The 20,846-nt window shown below is 42.9% G+C and overlaps 1 long non-coding RNA gene across 2 annotated transcripts in view; it reads left to right on the top strand.

Moving 5' to 3' along the window:
• The first annotated feature begins 309 nt into the window (after nucleotides 1-309).
• Nucleotides 310-20,846, top strand: part of LOC137561353 (uncharacterized) — a 37,158-nt gene continuing 16,621 nt past the window's right edge. For both annotated transcript variants that reach the window (XR_011029978.1, XR_011029977.1), the window contains exon 1: nucleotides 310-405. This is a non-coding gene — a long non-coding RNA (uncharacterized lncRNA). The remainder of the gene's footprint in view (nucleotides 406-20,846) is intronic.

Genomic DNA, 20,846 nt, shown 5'->3' with positions numbered 1-20,846 from the left:
ATTTACATTAATATCATGCCTTAATTTAAAAAAATGGACTTTCACTTTTCTATTTAGCCAACAAATCTCCAAATCCATAAACTTCTTTCACATACATTTCTCCTGACAGTAAGTGTTATCGTTTATGTTATGCCCTCACCAAGTTTTTCTGTTTTTTTTTTTTTTTGCAAAACGCCTTGTCAGGAAATGTAAATCATTGCATCAATCATCATGTTTTTGTTGGGAGGGAAATGGAATGTACAATGTTGGCAAATGGCAATTTGTCATAGTGTTGGATTGATGGCGAACCTTCATTCCTTTTACAGGCAAATAAAGAAAGCACCTCTGCTCATGTTGTTTCCCATTTAAATCCATCATAAAGATAAAGCAGGAAGTATACACCAGAAAAACTCTCAGCTACAAAAGGTTTGCATAGCATTGTGGATTTTAACCTGTCCTTATGTACCAGCTTATGTTCTGCACTAGCATGTATTCTACATAAAACCTGTTTTAGTTGTAAAGCCTTTTGTAATATTATAGACTATGTTATGCCAGTAGCGTGATGACACCCTAGTTGTTATTGGCTGATGAAGCGGGATCAAACCTGCGAAACGCGTTGCATATTTGAAGTTCATAAATAAAATATATTGACTGTCTTTACTACAGTCGTTGTGTGTCTACTTGGAGGAGGTAAGTCCACCACTACCTCCTCTATTTACCAAGAATTTGGTTTTCAAGCTCATTTAGCTTCCTATTATCCTTTTGGCGCCTCTGTTCTCCTGCATAATATTGAGTCCACCCTGGGAGGAGGGTTGAACCCCCTTTTTCTCATCTACAGAGAGCGACTTCTTATCCCTGAGTGGGGTCAGGAAAATCTCCCCACCTGCCTTTACAGTGGTTGCCTAATGGTAACCCTGGTTTGTGAGTATTAATATTTACTCTATCTAGTAACCATTTACCAGTACATATTACACTATTGGGGCTCTTGGTGTTCCTTGTTTTTAATATGACCATGGTGTTTATATGTCCAGATTGTACTTTAGTGTGCTCTAGGTATTCCTTCGTCCACAGCCCCAAACATACTGGTAGCAAAACTGAGGTCCAATCAAACTCTGCAGTATGTTAGATTGTGAGCCCCTTGTGGACAGGTATGGGTGGGGTTTTTGAACCACAACTACATTTAAAAAAAAAATCACTCTGACTGCACTATAAACTCTGAGAGACTGAGATAGCACTGACAGAAACCAGCGTAGCACTATGACAGCTTAGGTGGAGATGCTCCCGAAGACACCCCTGCACCTGCTTTCCAATATTATTTTTTCTGCTTATCTTCCTCTGTTTCTTATTTGTGTTTGTTAGTTAGTTAGTTTGTTAGTAAGTTAGTTAGTTATGTATGATATATATGAGTGTTTGTGATGGGAAGACGTAGCATTTAGAGGTTGTGAATAGGTAGCAGCAGAGAGAGCTGTGAACAAATGGGAAGAATTAGAGAAATTTACAGTTTGTCATGTTTCGTAACTGTGTACCTTGTCTTTAAATTAAATTTAAATTTTGTTGTGTTTTGCTTTCCCCATCTCCATTGTAATTTTTTTTTTTTTGAGAAAACATTTTTGTTCAAACAAAACAGAAAAATTAACCATTTCAATCATCACTTGTTGGAGCTATAAAAGTATAGGGAACAAATTGTACTGTTGTTATCCCTTGCATTGGGGTGCCCATTAGGTAGATTGTGATCTACCGGTAGACCCCAAAGGACATCATGGTAGATCCCGACCCCACTACAGTTTCCATTCTGTATACATAAATGTGCTCCTAAAATTGTACAAGGGTAGATCATTTGGACTTGCACATTTTTTTAAGTAGCTCACAAGCTGAAAAAGTGTGGGCACCTCCAGAGGCATAGCTATGGTTTTCAGCCCCCATGGACAAACACAGTTTTTGCACTCATCTCTGGACAAAATGGGTGTGACCACACATCAGAATGTAGGTGTGGTGATGGATGGAGTCAAACATTGTTTAGATAAACAGATGTACTCCCTTACCCCAAATAGATAACCAGATGTGCCCCCTTCCCCCAGTTTAGATATCCACAAGTGCCCCCTATAGATAGCTAGATGTGCCCCCATATAGATTGCAAGATGTGCTCCACTTTTTTCTGTTGCTGTTAACGCTTCTGCACTCCTCTGCAGAGGGAGGGAGAAACGCCTCTCATGCACATGGCGGTGCAGCGGTCGTGATGAGCGCCCTCACAGTTCTATGCCCGGGGACATATGTCTTGCCCACCCCTAGCTACGCCTCTGGGCACCTCTGCCTTACATTACATCAATATATATATATATATATATATATATATATATATATATATATATATATATATATATATATATATTACAATGCAAGAGTGTTTGAAAGTGAAACATGATACACATAAAAATATGCAATGAAATCAAGAAATTATAAATTTGCAAAACACAGTAAGACTGATATATTATAACCAATGCAACAAAAAACCTGGAGCTTAAATGGAGCAGTTATCCACACAAACCAATATTTGTACCATTTAAGAACTGAAATCTGATTGGCTGCAGTAATTAATTGCTCTACTTTTAGCACTTGTTTTCTTCACACTGTTCTTGATGAATCAATTCCATTGAGCGCTGGATGACCATAAATAGAAAAACAGCACAGACCTTTAAAAATTACACGGTAAGCCTTATCAATTGCTTCTTGTGTCGTAGAGAAATGCTGTTGGGGCCTCGAATTGTGTTTTATATTTTGTGGTAGGACCTTAATCTCCTCAACAATAATCTTCAAAATAACAATCCGTTTTCCAAACACTGTGGAAGCAGAAAGGATCAGAGCTTCTGTGTTATAGCTTTTCATTATTGTGTAATTGATCACAGGAGTTAATATACCATGAGCCGCTCAGTTGTGTAATACAATATATTACAGCATGATTATTTACTGATGCCTTTGGGGATAAATCCAAATATATACCAAGAAACAAACTAATACAGTTATATGTATGTGATAATGGAATGTGGCTCCAATCACACTTAGTATAAACAATGGATAATATTTCTAGAATGGCGAATGCCTCTCAGTGTAATTGCTTACAGCTACGTTCCTGTGAAATGATTCAGAACACAGATGGGGTTTTATGATGAAAACAAAGACAAATGCATTGGTTCTATGCAATATGTATGTAAATATTGCATCCTTAATCAAAGTGTACAGTTAAATAATGATATTGACGTATGCCTTCTGCAGGTGAAACAGAATTATAAGGAAAGCATGCTGTTTCCACATACAAAGGATGGAGGATGATGTATGGTTTGGCACATCAATATATCAATATAATATTACGTATTTTCAAGTCTGTGCTATTGGTTTCAACCATCCAAGTTAGACTTGTGTATATATATATATATATATATATATATAGAGAGAGAGAGAGAGAGAGAGAGAGAGAGCGAAAGAGAGAGAGAGAGAGAGAGAAGGAGAGAGAGAAAGGGGGGGGGGGGAGAGAGAGAGAATGCGGTTAGTCTCCATATTTCAGCACAACAATATTTAGAGCAAAGCAGTCACAGCAGAAGTTCAGCCGATGGCTTTCTTTACATACCATATATCATAATGTAGGATTAGTGAGAGACTAGACTCTGAGTGAAGACCGTCTATTAGGGGTCTATTTATAAAGAATTGTCAGATTGTTTCTTTTAAACAAAAAAAATTGCCCCTTTAAAGAGAATCGGTACTCTATAATTCTTACAATAAAAACCATACCATTCTATTCATTATGTTCTCCTGGGCCCCTCTATGCTGTTTCTGCCACCCCCTGCTGCAATCCTGGCTTGTAATTGCAATTTTTATGCAGTGTTTACAAACAAAAGACATAGCAAGTGATAGGCTGAGAGGAGCTCAGTGTGTGAGTCATACAGAGTGTGCAGGGGGCCTGGAGAGGGTGTGTATAGCTTCTATCCAATCACAAGCAGACCAGCACATTCCTGCCTGACTGCCTCGGCCCGACAGAGCCGACAGAGGAGAGAAGATTAGATCATATAACAGAGATAACACAGCCACTGTGCAAGTAGGAAAGGCTGCAGTTAGACAGAGCACATTAGAACAGATATAGTAACTTATAGGATAAAAGAAATAAGGATGAAAATTTTGTTACAGAGTCTCTTTAAGATCACCATATAAGATCACAACATTTAAAATACTTCTGATCAAGGTTAGTTCTAGTTAAGTAGAAAGGGTTGAGTGTGCTGTGATGGTGGAAGGAACCTTTTACTTGGTGGAGAGAAAACGTAGCACCTATTCACACATTTCTGAGTGCATCTAGTGCTGCTTCACTTAGATCTTGTGAATGTGTCTTACCGGCAAACCTCACTCTAAAGGTGCCCATACACGGTACAATAAAAACGTTAAATTTTCCCATTTATCTGACTAAAACGATCAAATCAAATGAAAGTAAAAAATGATCTTGTTTTTTCGATCAAGAAAAACGATCGATTATCCTGTTTTTTCTATAAAAACTCGATCGGACATGTTTGAAAAATCTTTATATTCAATCTAATGGAATAATCGAACGAAATTATCTAATTGAAAAAAATGAAAAAATTGTATGGGCACCATTAGGAGGATGTAATGAGGCAATTGGCTATAAAGGATTCGCTTTGTACATGTGTGTGTGACACGAGGCATCTTAGATTCTTAGTAGACTGACTATTCTGAACTCCAGATATAGAGAGTAAAGCACGTTGGTCGTGTTTATTCTATGCGCCCCCACAATACACGGCTGTGAGTTAAGGTTATCTGTTTTATTGACCTGAGAAAGCGAGTTGAGTCCTGTGAAATGCGTTGTCTACAGTATAACCGTTTTCTCTTTTAATAAACACTCCTTTTTTCCACCTTCTTCTTTGGAGGTAAGAGACCTCCTTCTGTTACTAATATAAGAGCGTCACACCAATATATTTTTGGGCGCCTCCACCAATGTGCTTTACTTTCGTGTACCCCACACCTCCCTGAGGTGCTATCCCTACCACTGGGCAGCTTTGTCCACCAGTGGACAGGACCATAGGAGGAGAGCGACCACCCAGTTCCAGAGGGTTCCGGGACACTGAGCAGAAACGGTTCTTTTCTGCATGCACTTGCGGTGGTTGCAGAATTACAACCCATCTTTGTGAGCATACACTACCCACATTAATGTTTTTCATAATATACTGCACCATAAGGGCTCCCGATCTCACCTTCTCTATAGGCTAAGGACGGTCTTCTCCCTTGTGAAGGGATCACATGTGACCTGCACAAACACACTATCCAGATGTAGAGTGCTATCTAATATCTGCATCTTTGTTCGTGGCAATTAAAAGTGGACAAATTTCAGGAAAGTAAAAATAAAGTGATAGCTTAAACAATTGAATTTATAAAATTACTCCTAAATAGGAATTTTCTGGATTATCATATTCTTATTCTGATCTTAAGGTGTAAAAATTTTAGACTGAAGTTATAACTGTCTTATTGCTATATTAAGCTGTTCTGTATGCTTATTCACACTTATGAGGATCTGTTGAAATTCTGATCTTATTTCTAGTGTCAGGAATGTTGTCCCTGCCAGGCACATGGTTTATGATATCTAGTTATCATAGGTAACTGTGCATCTGAGTGCAGAGAGACTGTGATTCATCATTGCACCATCACTGTAAAAATGGGAAATAAAGGCAAGTTCTAAGTAGGACTGGTTCTACTGTGAGACACTGCACAACATTGTATTTATGATTTGCTTTTTATCATATGCGAATCAATGTGCTATTTCATATTTTAAAAAGCAACTTCAGTGAAAATAATGTAATAAAAAAGTGCTTAATGTTTACAATAATTGTGTATAAATGATTTAGTCAGTATTTGCCCATTGTAAAATCTTTCCTCTCCCTGATTTACATTCTGACATTTATCGCATGGTGACATTTTTACTACTGGCAGGTGATGTCAGTGGAAGGAGATGCTGCTTGCTTTTTTGGCAGTTGGAAACAGCTGATATTTCCCACAATGCAACAAGGCTCCCACAGTGTGATGTCAGAACCATGGCCCTGACATCACACTGTGGGAGGGGTTTCATCACAATACCAGCCATACAGAGCCCTCTGATGATCCATTTCTGAACAGGAAAAGATTTCTCATGGGAAAGGGGATATCAGCTACTGATTGGGATGAAGTTCAATTCTTGGTTACGGTTTCTCTGTAACTGGTTGTTCTCCCACCCACAACAAAACTCCCAAATGTCTCTCTTTGAAGCAATTATCTCTATCTTGGAAGCAAATTTACTTTACCTCACTCTCCTCCTTCTTCACGTATCACTGTTTGAAGACTGATACACACATCTGTACATATTTATTAAAATGCTGCTTATATTGTTTTTATCATTTTATTTAACCTCTAAATTACTTTAATTGTGATCTTGCATCGTTTCACAGAATCAAATTAAGTTAGAGTTGTGATGAGAAGTACCTATGTAACATGCAAAATGCTAAATTCTTCATAGACATTTTCATTCTAGCTAAAAGATGTGCCACTTATTTAAGAAAAAGAGTAGGTAAGATCCTCGGTCTTAAGCTGGTCACTAATGATACAATCTTTTTCATCCAATCTTACCATTTCTATGTAATGTAACTCCCTAAATTATCCATTCAATATTTTAACTCAACTTACCCTTCTACTACATAGATTTGATAGTATTGGATGAAAAAGATTGTATCATTAGTGGCCACCTTTAAGCTGAGTACTCACCACCCGACAAGTCCAGCGTCATCCCCTTGACGACAAGCATTCAGAGATTCCTCTCCCTGCACGTGATGCCACGTGACCTTACACGGCGAGCGTGAATGAAGAGGGAAGCAATCACAGTACTTTGCACTGAGTCATAGGAGATCTTTAAGATCTGATCCGTTATGAAGGTCATTATCGACACACATCGCTAAACGTTGTTTAGCCATTGGAAAAATGGTCTGGAAAATAGTGTGGTGGGTACGGCCTTTACTGATTTAGAGCTAGTGCTTGATAATTTAGCCCCTGTATTATAGCCCCTGCATAGCCCCCTCTGCAGTATTAGCTGCACTATTGCACCACACACTCTCCATTAGTAATGTGTTCATTGTTCTCCCTGCTGATCTATCAACCATTTTTGCTTTATTTTGGCACAATGTACATTTATTTGCTTCTTTATACTGCTGGGAAATACTGCCACAAGAAACTAGACATTCTATGAAGTCATATACAATGGGTAGTCAACTGTACCTTTTCACATTAGCTGCTTTGACTGACAGCCTTGCACTGACTGTTTTACTGTACACTCACAGCACAAACACATTTTAGTTTTGACCATTAAACCAACTAAGACTGTTCAAGATAAAAAAAATAACCTGAGGTTCTAGCTGATCCAAATTTGATTTGAAAATTAAAATAAAAGGCTTAGATTTAAAAAATACTTAATATGTCCAAATTGGTCTTTCTTCCATGCATCTTCTTATTGCAACAGTTATTGAAGCTACTGTGTATCCAGGAGTTGTGTCCCCTAGCATTCTCCTTCTCACCAATGACGTTGCAGACCACGCATTCCTCCAACTCAACCCAGTGACCTACTTTCTTTTTCTTTTTTTTTTCCTGTCAGATTTCTTCTTTTTTTTTTTTTTTCAAAAGAATTTTATTAGCAAAAATTAGGAAACAGTACAAATGATGCATTTCAGATAGAAGTTAACAGGTAAGTTTCCAAGTTCTCATAAAAACAACATAGTTATGAAAAAGGCAACTTCTGGCATACTGAACAAGAATGTCTAGTCATGCACTTTTTATAATATCACATATATTTTGCGTTTTACTAAAGCTATTGTAATACAATCTATGTTTATTTGTCATTATTGCGCACGTTGCCACAAAAAGACGCCTTATCTAAAGCTAGAAAGGCAATTCTATTTATCAGGTCATCAGCATTCAGATATCACATGTATCACACTCCTCCCGTACCTCCCCCCCACCCCCACCCCCACCCCTCTATCCGGATATCCCAAAGGACTAGGCTTTCTGGGAATGGAACTCAAAAAAGGTTTCACCTGTGCACCCTATTCAGGTACCACGTTTCTTCCTGTGTGCATGGGCCTTTCTAGATTTGGCATAAAGTACACTCCTCTATCTTATATCTCTTGGTTGCCACTTTAACTTCCTGTCATCACGGTTTTGTACTCGTTAGTATCTTTAAAGTCTATGTGCCCATGTTATATAGAATTTATGGGATCTATCCAATTTCACCGCTCTGAGGTCTTCCATATTATAGATGTAGTCTACCTTCTGGAACCATTCTTTTAAAGATGGCACCCTAGCCGACTTCCAGTGTCTTGGGACTAGCATCTTGGCTGCATTGAGGAGATGTATCAGCAAGGAGTTTTTGTATGTTTTAATTGATAAGTCATTATGATGGAGGAGCAAAGCGAGCTTGTTGAATGGGATGTGAAGTGAGGAGATTTTAATGGACCATTTATGCACCAGCTTCCAGTATGGAGCAATACGGGGACAGTCCCACCATATGTAATTGTATGTCGCGAGAGTGTTGTTACATCGCCAACAGTTTGTCGGGTAGTCAGGAAATATTTTGTGTAGGGACTCTGGGGTTTTATGCCATCTAGTTAATATCTTGTAGTTTGCTTCCTGGATAGAGGAGTTTACTGAGCTTTTATGGGTAAGTATAAAGATATCTTCCCAGTCCACTTCAACACCCTCCTGGTCTAGTGATTTTTCCCAGCTATCAGTGAATGGTAGATCAGTTTCATGTTTCAAATTTTCCAGGCATTTGTACATTAAAGACACCGGGTGTGGTACCTGCTCTCCTCTTTGACACATCTCCTCAAAGCCTGTCAATGCTCTGCCTAAATCTAGCTTATGGGCTGTGTTGGAAAGGTATGAACGGATCTGTCTGTATGGCCATGGAGGTATCTTCTCTCCCATATAGGAGTCCACCCATCTATTCCCATGTCGAAATTGATATGCCTTAAATTCTGCATTGGGCATGGTTACATTGAAGAAGAGGCCCTTTACACCCGGGCCAAAGTCGTTGTTAAAAATTAGGCTGGTCAGAGGGCTCAGAGTAGATGACATTTTAAAGGTTTTACATGCTCTTTGGAATGTCTGCAGCACATTCTGCATCAGGGTAAATTCCCGTGTAATGTGTTTCGCAACTGGATTAGGGATCCATGGAATGCTCCTAACAGGTTGGCCTAGGATCTGTTCGTCTATACTAGTCCACATTTTGTCTTTTCCATGGCAAGACCAGTCCACAATTCTGGTAAGTATACAAGCCAAGTGGTATCTCTCCAAATCAGGTAGAGCTGCACCTCCTTTTTGTTTAGGTAATGAGAGAATATGTTTATTGATTCTAGGGACTGCATTATTCCAGATAAATTGCCCTATCTTACTTTGCAAACTTCGAAGGTATTGTTTGGGGATGTGGACCGGTATTGCCTGAAACACATACAGAATGCGCGGCAGTACATTCATCTTGATTATTGCAATGCGACCAAACCATGACATGGTTAACCCCTCCCACCTTTTCAAATCTGCAAGAATTGTATTTTGTATAGGTGTAAAGTTTAATCCAAAGAGTAGTCCAATGTCTCTAGAGAGTTTTACCCCCAAGTAGGTTATCACGCCATCACTCCATTTGAATGGTAAGGTTTGTTTTAGCTCTGTAACTAACTCTATAGGTAGAGTAATATTGAGAATTTCCGATTTTGTTAAATTCATTTTAAAATTCGAGAGACATCCGAAGTCATCAAAAGCCTCTATTATGGCAGTCATTGAGATTCTTGGGTTAGAGATAAAAAGCAGGATATCATCAGCAAAAGCTGCGATTTTTACATGAATGTTCCCTACCTGAATCCCGTGAATGTCCTTATGCATGTTAATTAATCTGATAAAAGGTTCCAGCGTCAAGATGAATATCAAGGGTGACAATGGGCAGCCTTGGCAAGTGCCGTTACAGACAGGGCCGGATTTGTACCTTTTACCGCCCAAGGCCTACTGTCACCAGCCGCCCCCCCCCCCCTTTACAACATCTCCACAGCCCCAAACTTATACTTTCTGCCAAGCAAAAAGTCTTAGTCTCAACCTGGCACAAAATACATAAAATACTTGACAGATTACCCCGGTGCCCACTGTTCCTGCCCTGGGACCCTCTGAACATATTCAGACCCCTCACTGCTGCCTGGGACCCTCATCTACGCTGTGGCTGCAACACTCCCATCTGTGTGCAACCATACTGGATCTGCACAATAATGGTCCGCACATGCCCAGTAGCTCAAAGCCTTTCGTGCATGTCTGTTTCCTCTGTGCACAAGTGACTTTGTGCTAATTAGAATGTGAGTGTCATACTCATGCATGCCCAGTATAGTTGCACTTGTACATGGGAGTGCAGCCATGAAAAAAAATAGGGTCCTGTGCAGCAAATTGGGGCTGAATATGTTCATGACCCCCAGTATAGGTAGCCAGATTCTGTCCACCCCCTTAGTATAGGTCAGGGGTCTGCAACCTTTAAGACATAAAGAGCCACTTGGACCCATTTCCGAAAAGAGAAAGAAACTGGCAACCGCAAAACCATTATAAAGCAAATCTAACACTGCATATATTGTTTCTTACCTTAAAGCGAACCTTAAGTCAAGTAAAAAAAATGAGATTTACTCACCTGGGGCTTCCCTCATCCCCCAGCAGCCGATCGGTGCCCTCGCAGCTCCGCTCCGATATCCCAGGACCCACCTCCTGGTCGCAATAGCAGCATAGGGGGCGATATACAGGCTGAGAATGCGAACAATCACTCGCGTTCCCATGCCTGTCGGCCGGTGACGGCCAAACCGGAAGTGCTCGCCGGCGGGTCCTGGGACATCGGAGCGGAGCTGCGAGGGCACCGATCGGCTGCTGGGGGCTGAGGGAAGCCCCAGGTGAGTAAATCTCATTTTTTTTACTTGACTTAAGGTTCGCTTTAATGCTAAATACAGGATCAGATATGACCCCAATATGCACAAATTGTTATTATTATTATTTAGTATTTATATAGCGCTGACATATTACACAGCGCTGTACAGTATATATATATATATATATATATATATATATATATATATATATATATATATATATATATATATATATCTCTTGTCACTAACTGTCCCTCAAAGGAGCTCACAATCTAATCCCTACCATTGCCATATGTCTATATTATGCAGTGTAGGTACTGTAGTCTAGGGACAATTTTTTTAGGGAGAGCCAAATAACTTATCCGTATGTTTTTTTTTTTGGAATGTGGGAGGAAACTGGAGTGCCCGGAGGAAACCAACGCAGACACGGAGAGAACATATAAACTCTTTGCAGATAGTGCCCTGGCTGGGATTCGAACCAGGGACCCAGCGCTGCAAGGCGGGAGAGCTAACCACTACGCCACCGTGCTGTTAGCAGATATGACCCCAATATGCACAAATTGTTAGCAGATATGACCCTAATATGCACAAATTGTTAGCAGATATGACCCCAATATGCACAAATTGTTAGCAGATATGACCCCAATATGCACAAATTGTTAGCAGATATGACCCCAATATGCACAAATTGTTAGCAGATATGACCCCAATATGCACAAATCCTAAGCAGATATGACCCCAATATGCACAAATCGTTAGCAGATATGACCCCAATATGCACAAATCATTAGCAGATATGACCCCAATATGCACAAATCGTTAGCAGATATGACCCCAATATGCACAAATCGTTAGCAGATATGACCCCAATATGCACAAATCGTTAGCAGATGTGACCCCAATATGCACAAATCGTTAGCAGATATGACCCCAATATGCACAAATCCTTTAGCAGCTATGACCCCAATATGCACAATCCTTCAGCAGATTTGACCCCAATATGCACAATCCTTCAGCAGATCTGACCCCAATATGCACAATCATTCAGCAGATCTGACCCCAATATGCACAAATCCTTTAGCAGCTATGACCCCAATATGCACAATCCTTCAGCAGATACGAAAAGAAAAACCCATTTACTCACCTAGTCAGAAGACCTCCTGTCCCGACCTCCTTGTGGTGCGCAACTCCCACGATCCTCTTCCTTCCCGACGTCACGTCCTGCTTGCATTACACTGCAGGGCTACGGGAAAATGGCCGCCCGAAGCCCTGCACTGCACCGGTCCGGCGGCCTCACTGATAGGCTGCCGAACAGCAGCAGCACACGTCACACGCGCGCCGCAGCCACTGACACACGCTACCGGAGCCACGGCCTAGGAGCCGCGGCAAAGGTGAAAAAGAGCCGCATGCGGCTCTGGAGCCGCGGGTTGCAGACCCCTGGTATAGGTAAACAGATGTCCCCACCCATTTTTTAGTATAGGTGGTCACATGTTTAAACCCCCCCCCTCGCCCTTCATTACTATAGGCAGACAGATGCTGTGTGTCTCCCCCCCTGCCCTTTAGTAAAGGTGGTCCGATGTTGTCCCCCTTTGCCCCTTCACTGTAGGTATCCAGATGTGGTCCCCCCTTTTGTATAGGTAGTCAGAACCTGCCCCCCCCCCCTTTACAGTAATATAGGTAGTCAGAGGCTTCCCCTTCTCAGAATAGGTAGCCAGATGCCATGCCCCCCCCTCCCTTTAGTATAAGTAGTCAGATTCTGTCCCCCTTGCCCCCCAGTATAGGTAGCCAGTAGCCATGTCCCCCCTTTAGTATAGGTAGTCAGATTCTGTCCCCCTTGCCGCCCAGTATAGGTAGCCAGTAGCCATGCCCCCCCCCCCCATTAGTATAGGTAGTCAGATTCTGTCCCCCCTTGCCCCCCAGTATAGGTAGCCAGAAGCCATGCCCCCCCCCTTTAGTATAGGTAGTCAGATTCTGTCCCCCCTTGCCCCCCAGTATAGGTATCCAGCCCCCCCCCCCCCCCAGTATAGTTAGTCAGACGATGCTGCAACTCTCCCCCCCCCCCTCCCAGTATAGTTAGTCAGACGATGCTGCAACTCTTCCCGAACCCCCAACCCCCCCCCCCCCCCCCCGCGAGATTGGCCACCAGATGCTATCCTCTGCCAACTCTCTCCCCCCCCCCCCTACCCCCCGCAGGCGCCTATGCGGATGTCTTCTCCCTCCCCAAACCCTGAGAAAGAGCGGAAGCAGCAGTGTAACATAAACATACCTCTCCAGACTTCCAGCGCTGCCACCAAAGTTTCCTCTGTCAGCCGCCGCCTTGCATCTCTCCTGCTAGCGTCTCCTGTCATGTGACTCACCGGTAACTTGCCAGCGAGTCACATGTGAGAGACGCCAGCAGGAGAGGGAGAGATGCACAGCGGCCGGCGGCTGACAGAGGAAACTTCGGTAGCAGCGCTGGAAGTCTGGAGAGGTATGTTACTCTGCTGCTCCCGCTCTCTCTCGGGGTTTGGGGAGGGAGAAGACATCCGCATAGGCTCCTGCTGGGGTGGGGGGGGGAGTTAGAAGGGGATAGCATCTGGCGGCCAATCTCGCGGAGGGAGATGCGGGCTGCGGCTGAGCTGAGTGACCCTGCTGCCACTCCAAGCCGCGTTTGTAAAGGGGCGGGCGGCTGCTGACTTGCGGAGCGGTTCTAATTGCTGGTGACAAGTGCAGTCAGCCTGTCACCACCTGCCGCCCTTTGGAATCTCGTGGATTCTGGCGCCCTAGGCACGGGCTTTGGGTGCCTTTCCCTAAATCCGGCCCTGGTTACAGAGGGGGAAAGAGCTGGAGAGGCAGCCATTAATTTTTATCTGGGCTGTTGGGTGATCGTAGAGAGCTAGAATTTTATATAGCATAATTGGCCCCACATTAATATATTTCAGCACCTCCCTCATGTAGTCCCATGCTACTCTGTCGAAGGCCTTCTCCACATCAACTGAGAGGAGAAGGCCCTCGACATTTCGCTTTGTCATGTATTCAATCAAAGTTATAGCTTTAGTGGTGTTGTCCCTGGCCTCTCTGCCAGGCACAAAACCGACCTGGTCACCCCCTATAAGGGAGGGGATTACTTGCATCAATCTGTTGGCGATCACCTTGCTAAAGAGCTTTGTGTCCACATTAAGCAAAGAAATGGGTCTATAGTTAGCGCATAGCGTGTCATCTTTTCCTTTCTTAGGTATAATTGTTATGTGGGCTAGTTGCATTTCTGTTTGTAGAGGGTGATCGGCAGAAACTTCATTGAACAGAGAGGTGATATGTGGGACTAGTATGCTTTTAAAGGCCTTGTAATATGCGCCCGAGAAACCATCCGGTCCTGGGCTCTTATTTGGTTTAACTGATTTGATTGCGGCCAGGATCTCATCTTCATGGAAGTCTTCCCCCCATTCCTCCAAGGTTTGTGGGTTAATTCTGGGCATACCTGACTTAGTCAGGAAGTCCTGAATTTTTTGGGTGCGTGAGGAGATATGCTCCTCTGTGTCTGGGGTGGTTTTGAGGGCGTACAGTTCAGAGTAAAATTCCCTGAACCTTTGCGCAATCTCGGAAGTTTTCTGCACGACTACCCCATATCTGTTTCTGATTGCTTAGATATCTCCCCCAATCTGCCTCTCCCTCAGCGCCCTAGCCAGGTATTTGCCCGGTTTGTTGCCGGATTCGAAAAAGATTCCGGGCTTAAGCATAAATTCCCACTGGAATCTTCTATCTAAGGCTTTGTTGATTTGACTTCGGATATCTCTCAATCTGTCTACCTGATTTTGCAAGGTATTGTTTTTATTGAGTATTTCTAGATGGCGTAATTCTTCCATAAGGGTATCTACTCTGACCCTCTTTTCTTTCCGTAGCCTGGCTTGTTCCCCGAGCAAGATTCCCCTGATTGTACATTTGTGTGCCAGCCAGACAGAGGACCCACTGACATCTGGGGTTTTATTGGTCGCGAAGAAGGCTTCCAAATTTTCTTTTAATTTGAGTTGAACCCCTGGTTCCGTTAGGATTTGGGCTGGGAACCTCCAGATAAAGTCCCTCTCATGTTTTTCCCCAATAGCTAGGGTCAGTGTTATGGGCGCATGGTCTGATCTTGTGCGTATGTCTATTTTGGCGCTGACAAATTTAGATAGATCATGTTGGGAGAGGAAGAAGTAGTCAATTCTGGTTGATTTATCATGCATCGCTGACCAGAACGTAAAGTCTTGTTCAGCAGGGTGGCTGATTCTCCAGGTGTCAGACGCAATAATGCCAAGTTATGCTTAATTTTATTCAGTACTTTGTAACGTGTAGATGATCTGCCATCTGAGGTGTCTAGAAGTGGATTCAGAGCAATATTGAAGTCTCCCCCTAGAATCAGTACACCCTGAGCAAATGTCAGTAGGTGGTCCGTTATGGCTGCCACAAACGTTGCCTGACCTGTGTTAGGTGCATACACATTTCCGATCGTCACAGGCACATTATTCAAAGTCCCTTTAAGAAATATGAATCTACCATCATCATCTATCATGCTGTCTTTTAGAACCCAGGGTACTTTCCTTGAGATAAGGATTGATACCCCTTTTATTTTCCCAGTTGGAGCTGTAGCATTATAAATAAACAGATATCTCCTGTCATAGAAAGTAGGTATATTATTCCTGGGAAAATGGGATTCTTGAATCAGTAAAATATCACATTTGAGTCTGTTTGCTTCTGTAAATATCCATTTCCTTTTATATGGTGTGTTTAGGCCCTGTGCGTTCAGGGAAAGGAGGTTGACTTTCTCCATGTTTGCCCTTACAGGTATGCCAGCCATAGCTCTTTATTCAATGGGAGAAGGGGGTGTTTAAGATTAGGCGTGGCATGAAGCTCAGTGGCACAAGGTGCCTCTGGTCCCGAAGGGTCCAAGAGGAGGGTGTGGGTTGGAGAGCGAGGGAGCGTGTTCTGAATTTAGAAACAGAGTAGGAGATTATATTGTCTCCTACGTAGGTACTGTATTCGGCGACACTCACACAAATGTGAGTTGTCTTGGGTAGGAGGTAATGAAGGGTAAGTACGAAGCAGCCAAAACACGCTTGCTTCTAAAGTAGAAAAAGCACGTATTTGTGGTATACGAGGTAACATTATAAGGGAGACTGGCGCTAACCAACACTAAATAAAGCTTCTAACCCTCAGTGAGGTAGCATAGCTTTAAGAGGCATTGCTGGCTAAGTATGTTTCACTTTTGTCCATGGTACTAAGGGATATATATATACCATCGCGCTATACATCTTATGTGGAGGTGTGGATCAAGGGAGGCGCAGATTCTATGTCGGGGTGCACTATCGGGTAAAGCAAACAGAGTTAAATGTATGCTAATCAGTTCCAATTTTAATTTGTAAATTAGAGTCTTCTGATATTCCCCTTGAGTAGTCTATAAGTTTAGTATGGGTATCTGTCCCTCCCCCCTCCCCCCCCCCCCCCCCTGTTTGTCTATGTTACTGCTCCACACGTTTTATATCCTATATGCATCAAAGCCAAGGTACTCTTTCCCTATACATCATAATGCAATCTAGTGAAAGTCATACGTGTCATCAGATGTGGTAATACATAAGAACATTTCAAGAGAGGGATATGCCCCAACAGTTAAACTCAGCAGTGGGTAAGTGTGTAAGGAGAGAAACATCTCTAACAAAGCTGTGATGGCTAAATGTTCTGTAGTTCACAGCGTACTATATCTAGGAATAATAGCAAGGTAAATGAGCATCATGAAAGTCAAAAGCATATACCGCGGACTACGTCCGTTCCTGTATCAAAGAATGGTAAATTATACTCAGCCCTCTTCTTGGGACATCGCGTCCGCACTGGAGTCTTCCGAGGATCGACGGTTCTCGTTGGCTCTTTGAGGTAAAGCTTTGGTGTTGCCTCCTCGGCGACCTTGTCTAGCTCTAGCTCTTTGCGGCTTTGAGGAGTCAGCTTTGTCCCAGGGGGATGTTAGGCCGAATTCCGCCTTCCATTCTTCCAGTTTCGGAACTGACAGTTCTAAGTCTGCACAGAAGTCTTCCAGCTCTTCGGGTGTTTGGAGTGTATATGTGGATCCTTGATGTGTTACACTGAGTCCGAAGGGGAATCGCCACTTGTAGATCATGCTCTTTTCCCTCAATAGCTGCAGCAAGGGTTTAAGAGCTCTCCTCTGGCACAGCGTAATAGGAGACAGGTCCTGGAAGATCAATATTTTTGTGTCATTAAAAAAGATCTTTTCCCTATCTCTTGCTGCTTTTGCAATGTCCTCTTTTAAAGTAAAGGAGCTGAGACAACATATTAAGTCCCTGGGCAGGTCTGAATCCCCATTACGGGCCCTGAGTGCTCTGTGTGCGCGCACAAATTCACTGGTGGTGTCGGTGTCTCTCTCCAGAAGATTATTAAACAGAGATTGGAGTGCTTCCGTTATCTGGGCTGAAGTAACCATTTCAGGCATCCCCCGTACCCTCAGGTTGTTCCTTCTCCCATGGTTGTCCAGGTCTTCGATAATGCGGAAGGCATGTTGAAGCTGGCGGTCTTGCTTAGTATTACGGATTTTCAGGCCCTGGATCTCCTTTTCCTGTTGTTTGGCTGAGTTAGATATGGCCTCCACCTTCGATGTGAGGCCTTGGATGTCCCCTCTGAGTGAGGCTACGGCAGACTGGAAGACGTTTTTTAGGTCTCCGGCTACTGCATTTAAATCGGCCAGGGTTAGTACCTTCGCCGCGGGTTGGGTTGGTCTTTGCTCTGCCTGCGTAGCATCTCCTAGGCCTTGTGACGCCATGAGTTGGGTCCCGCTCTCCGCCGCCATCTTGCTTCTTGTCCCCACACCCGCGGTGGTTTTCTGGGCCTTGAAGATTTCCGGGATTCCTCGCTGTGTTGGGACCGGAGAAGCGTCTCTTTGTCGTCTGGGTTGTTTCGCATGCCTCTCCTTTTCTTTCACTATCTCATAGGGTGTAGAAGCAGCCTAAAAATAAGCTTTTAGCAGCCGTCTCCCTGGAGCTCCTCGCTTAGGCGTGTGACTGCATCGGCTTCCGGACACGCCCCCCCGTGACCTACTTTCTGATTAGTGCAGAGGGCAGGTAGAAGTACTGGAACAGCCTGGCATGCCAGAACCTTCCTATTCATGCATGTGCTAGCGCCTGCACAGAGTAAGGAAACAAGCAAACTACAGAAGAAAGCTATTGATGCACAGATACAGCCTTAAAGGATAAACGAGATGAGCAGGGACTTGTATCTTTACTTATCTGGGGCTTATTCCAACCCCTAGGAGTCTTCTGGTTCCCTTGGCACAGCTCCAGCGTCCTCCGCTGTTCCACTGAATGCCAATTAGGCTGGCCAACCCGTCGGCGGGTCGGCACTTCAGCTCATGCACGGACACTGCTTGCAAAAACGCTCACGTCATACGGGTGCATGCTGCGCCTGTGCATACTACTGTGCAGATGCTGTACAAGCCCGGTGACATGGGTGCTTTTGAGAGCGGGCGTGCACACATGCACTGAAGCTTCAACCCACCAACGGGTCGGCCCGCCTTACGGGTGGCCAACTGGACAGCGGGGAGCTCCACAGTTGCAGTGAGGGACCCAGAAGTCTCCTAGGGGCTAGAAGAAGCCCCAGGTGAGTAAAGATTCATGTACCTGCTCACCTCGTTTGCCCTTTAAGCCTCCAACACACATCGAAAGACTGTTGCCAGGCAGGGATCAGGATTTAAACCCCGTGACAACAATCCAGGCTGAGGCTGTACAGATGCTAGCCTCAAGGCTAGTGACATGTTCTGTTGCTATGCAAGGGGGAGGAGGGCCAACAGATCGGTGCATGATGGAGTTCACAAAGTGGATGGGGTGAGTTGGGATGCCCTTGGTCAGTGCTTGGTCAAGTCGATCCACTAGGCTAATCGCTGCCCAAGGCACCAAGGGAGGTTGGGGGCTGCTATACACATAAAAGATTCTTGGCAGAGGAGGCCCCTACCTTGGCCAATTACCATCTAACATGGGTAGAAGGCTTTACATTCCCTGCAAGTTTCCCTGTCATGCTAACAAGTCCACTTTAAAGGGCACCTAAAGCGAAAGTGATATAAAGTATCCCATATTTATTTTCTTTTAAACAAAGCATATTGTCTGACTATCCTGCTGATCCGCTGCCTCTAATACTTTTAGCCCTAGACCCTGAACAAGCATGCAGATCAGATGTATTTCTGACTGAAGTCGGACTGGATTAGCTGCATGCTTGTTGTGTGATTCAGACACTAATGCAGCCAAAGAGATCAGCAGGAAAGCCAGGCAACTGGTATTGCTTAAAAGGAATTAAATATGGAAGCCTTGCTATAGGTTCCCTCTAAGTCTTCTAACATAGAAAATACTGAACCATGCAGTAATGTGGAACAGTGTAACTCTGTTTTGGTTTGCACCACAAAGTTGCACTAATCTACTAACACATTTTGAAATCTATTTATTTTAGGAGTTTAAATAACTTCTTAAATTCAGTCTTTGCTATGCACCTGTTTTTGTTAATCATGTTTAAAAAGAGTGTCTAATTGCCCTGAAGAACATGAATACAGATGAAACATGGCAACACACCAAAGAAGTAAATTCAATTTGTGTTGTAGCAGAAGTGAGCAATTTAATTACCGCACATTCAGCAAAGCTTACAAGATATTATTTCCTGGTGTACTTCATATTCAGCATATCAGCTTTTTCTGCCTTTTCTCAAAAAAAGAAGCAGAAAGGGATATTACAAATGTGTTTTTCTATGAACAACAAGCTCACACCAGTGAAATACAAAAGGATTTATCTCTGCCAGCTCCTGCTTATTCTGTCAGCACAATAGTAACGTCTGATAGCTTCCGCATTACAATTTCCGCGTGTCCATATACTGGTTGTTTATAAGTAAGAAGAATCACACTGCTTTAAAGATAACCTCACTAAACATGTATAAATTAATATCCCTAATCTGATCCAGGGAATAAAGATTACACAAAATGCGCCAAACGTTTAGGTCACCACGTTTCGCTTTATTTGATATCATTTAAATTCACGTCAGTGAGCTGAAACAGGGAGAGGTACAAAGACTAGACAAATAATGATCAGTAATCAGCATGGCTTTATGAACGTACAGTCATGTCAGATAAATCTGATTAGCTTCAGTGAAGAATCAAGATGAAAACAGGTATTGGCAATGCAGTAAATGTAACCCATTAGGATTCTGGGTAACCTGTGGATCTTTTTTTTCTGTATAATAAAGTGATATATAATGCTACAACACAAGGCCTGACAGAACTGGTGGAAATATAATCTCTCATCCCTTTTTGTACATGGTACATTGCATTGCATTACAAGTAAATTAAAGAAATGAATTCAGCGCTACAGTTCTCTGTATCCCACAGAAGTAAAACCATCTATGGACTTTTATTTGATATGAAAAAAAAATCCTTTAAAGAGGAACTCCAGTGAAAATAATGTAATAAAAAAAAGTGCTTCATTTTTACAATAATTATGTATAAATGATTTATTCAGTGTTTGCCCTTGTCAAATCTTTCCTCTCCCTGATTGCTAGCAGGTGATATCAGTGGAAGGAGATGCTGCTTGCTTTTTTGCAGTAGAAAACAGCTATTTCCCACAATGCAATGAGGTTCACAGACAGGAAACTGTCAGGACCATGGTCCTGACATTACACTGTGGGAGGGGTTTCAACATAATATTAGCCATACAGACCCCTCTGATGAAAAGGAAAAGATTTCTACTGGGAAAGGGGGTATCAGCTACTGATGAAGATGAAGTTCAATTCTTGGTTACGGTTTCTCTTTAAGTTTAGCACTATGCTTGCAAGGATTAAAGGCAAACATTATCTCAGTTCACTTTTCTCTCCTTTAATAGATACACAGTCATTTCACAGAGTCTCTAACAGAACCTACTGACT

Source organism: Hyperolius riggenbachi, chromosome 3 (assembly GCF_040937935.1).
Source record: "Hyperolius riggenbachi isolate aHypRig1 chromosome 3, aHypRig1.pri, whole genome shotgun sequence".
NCBI classification, from domain to species: domain Eukaryota; kingdom Metazoa; phylum Chordata; class Amphibia; order Anura; family Hyperoliidae; genus Hyperolius; species Hyperolius riggenbachi.
The sequence above is the reverse complement of the archived record's forward strand: the minus strand, read 5'-3'. Positions and strand labels throughout refer to the sequence as shown.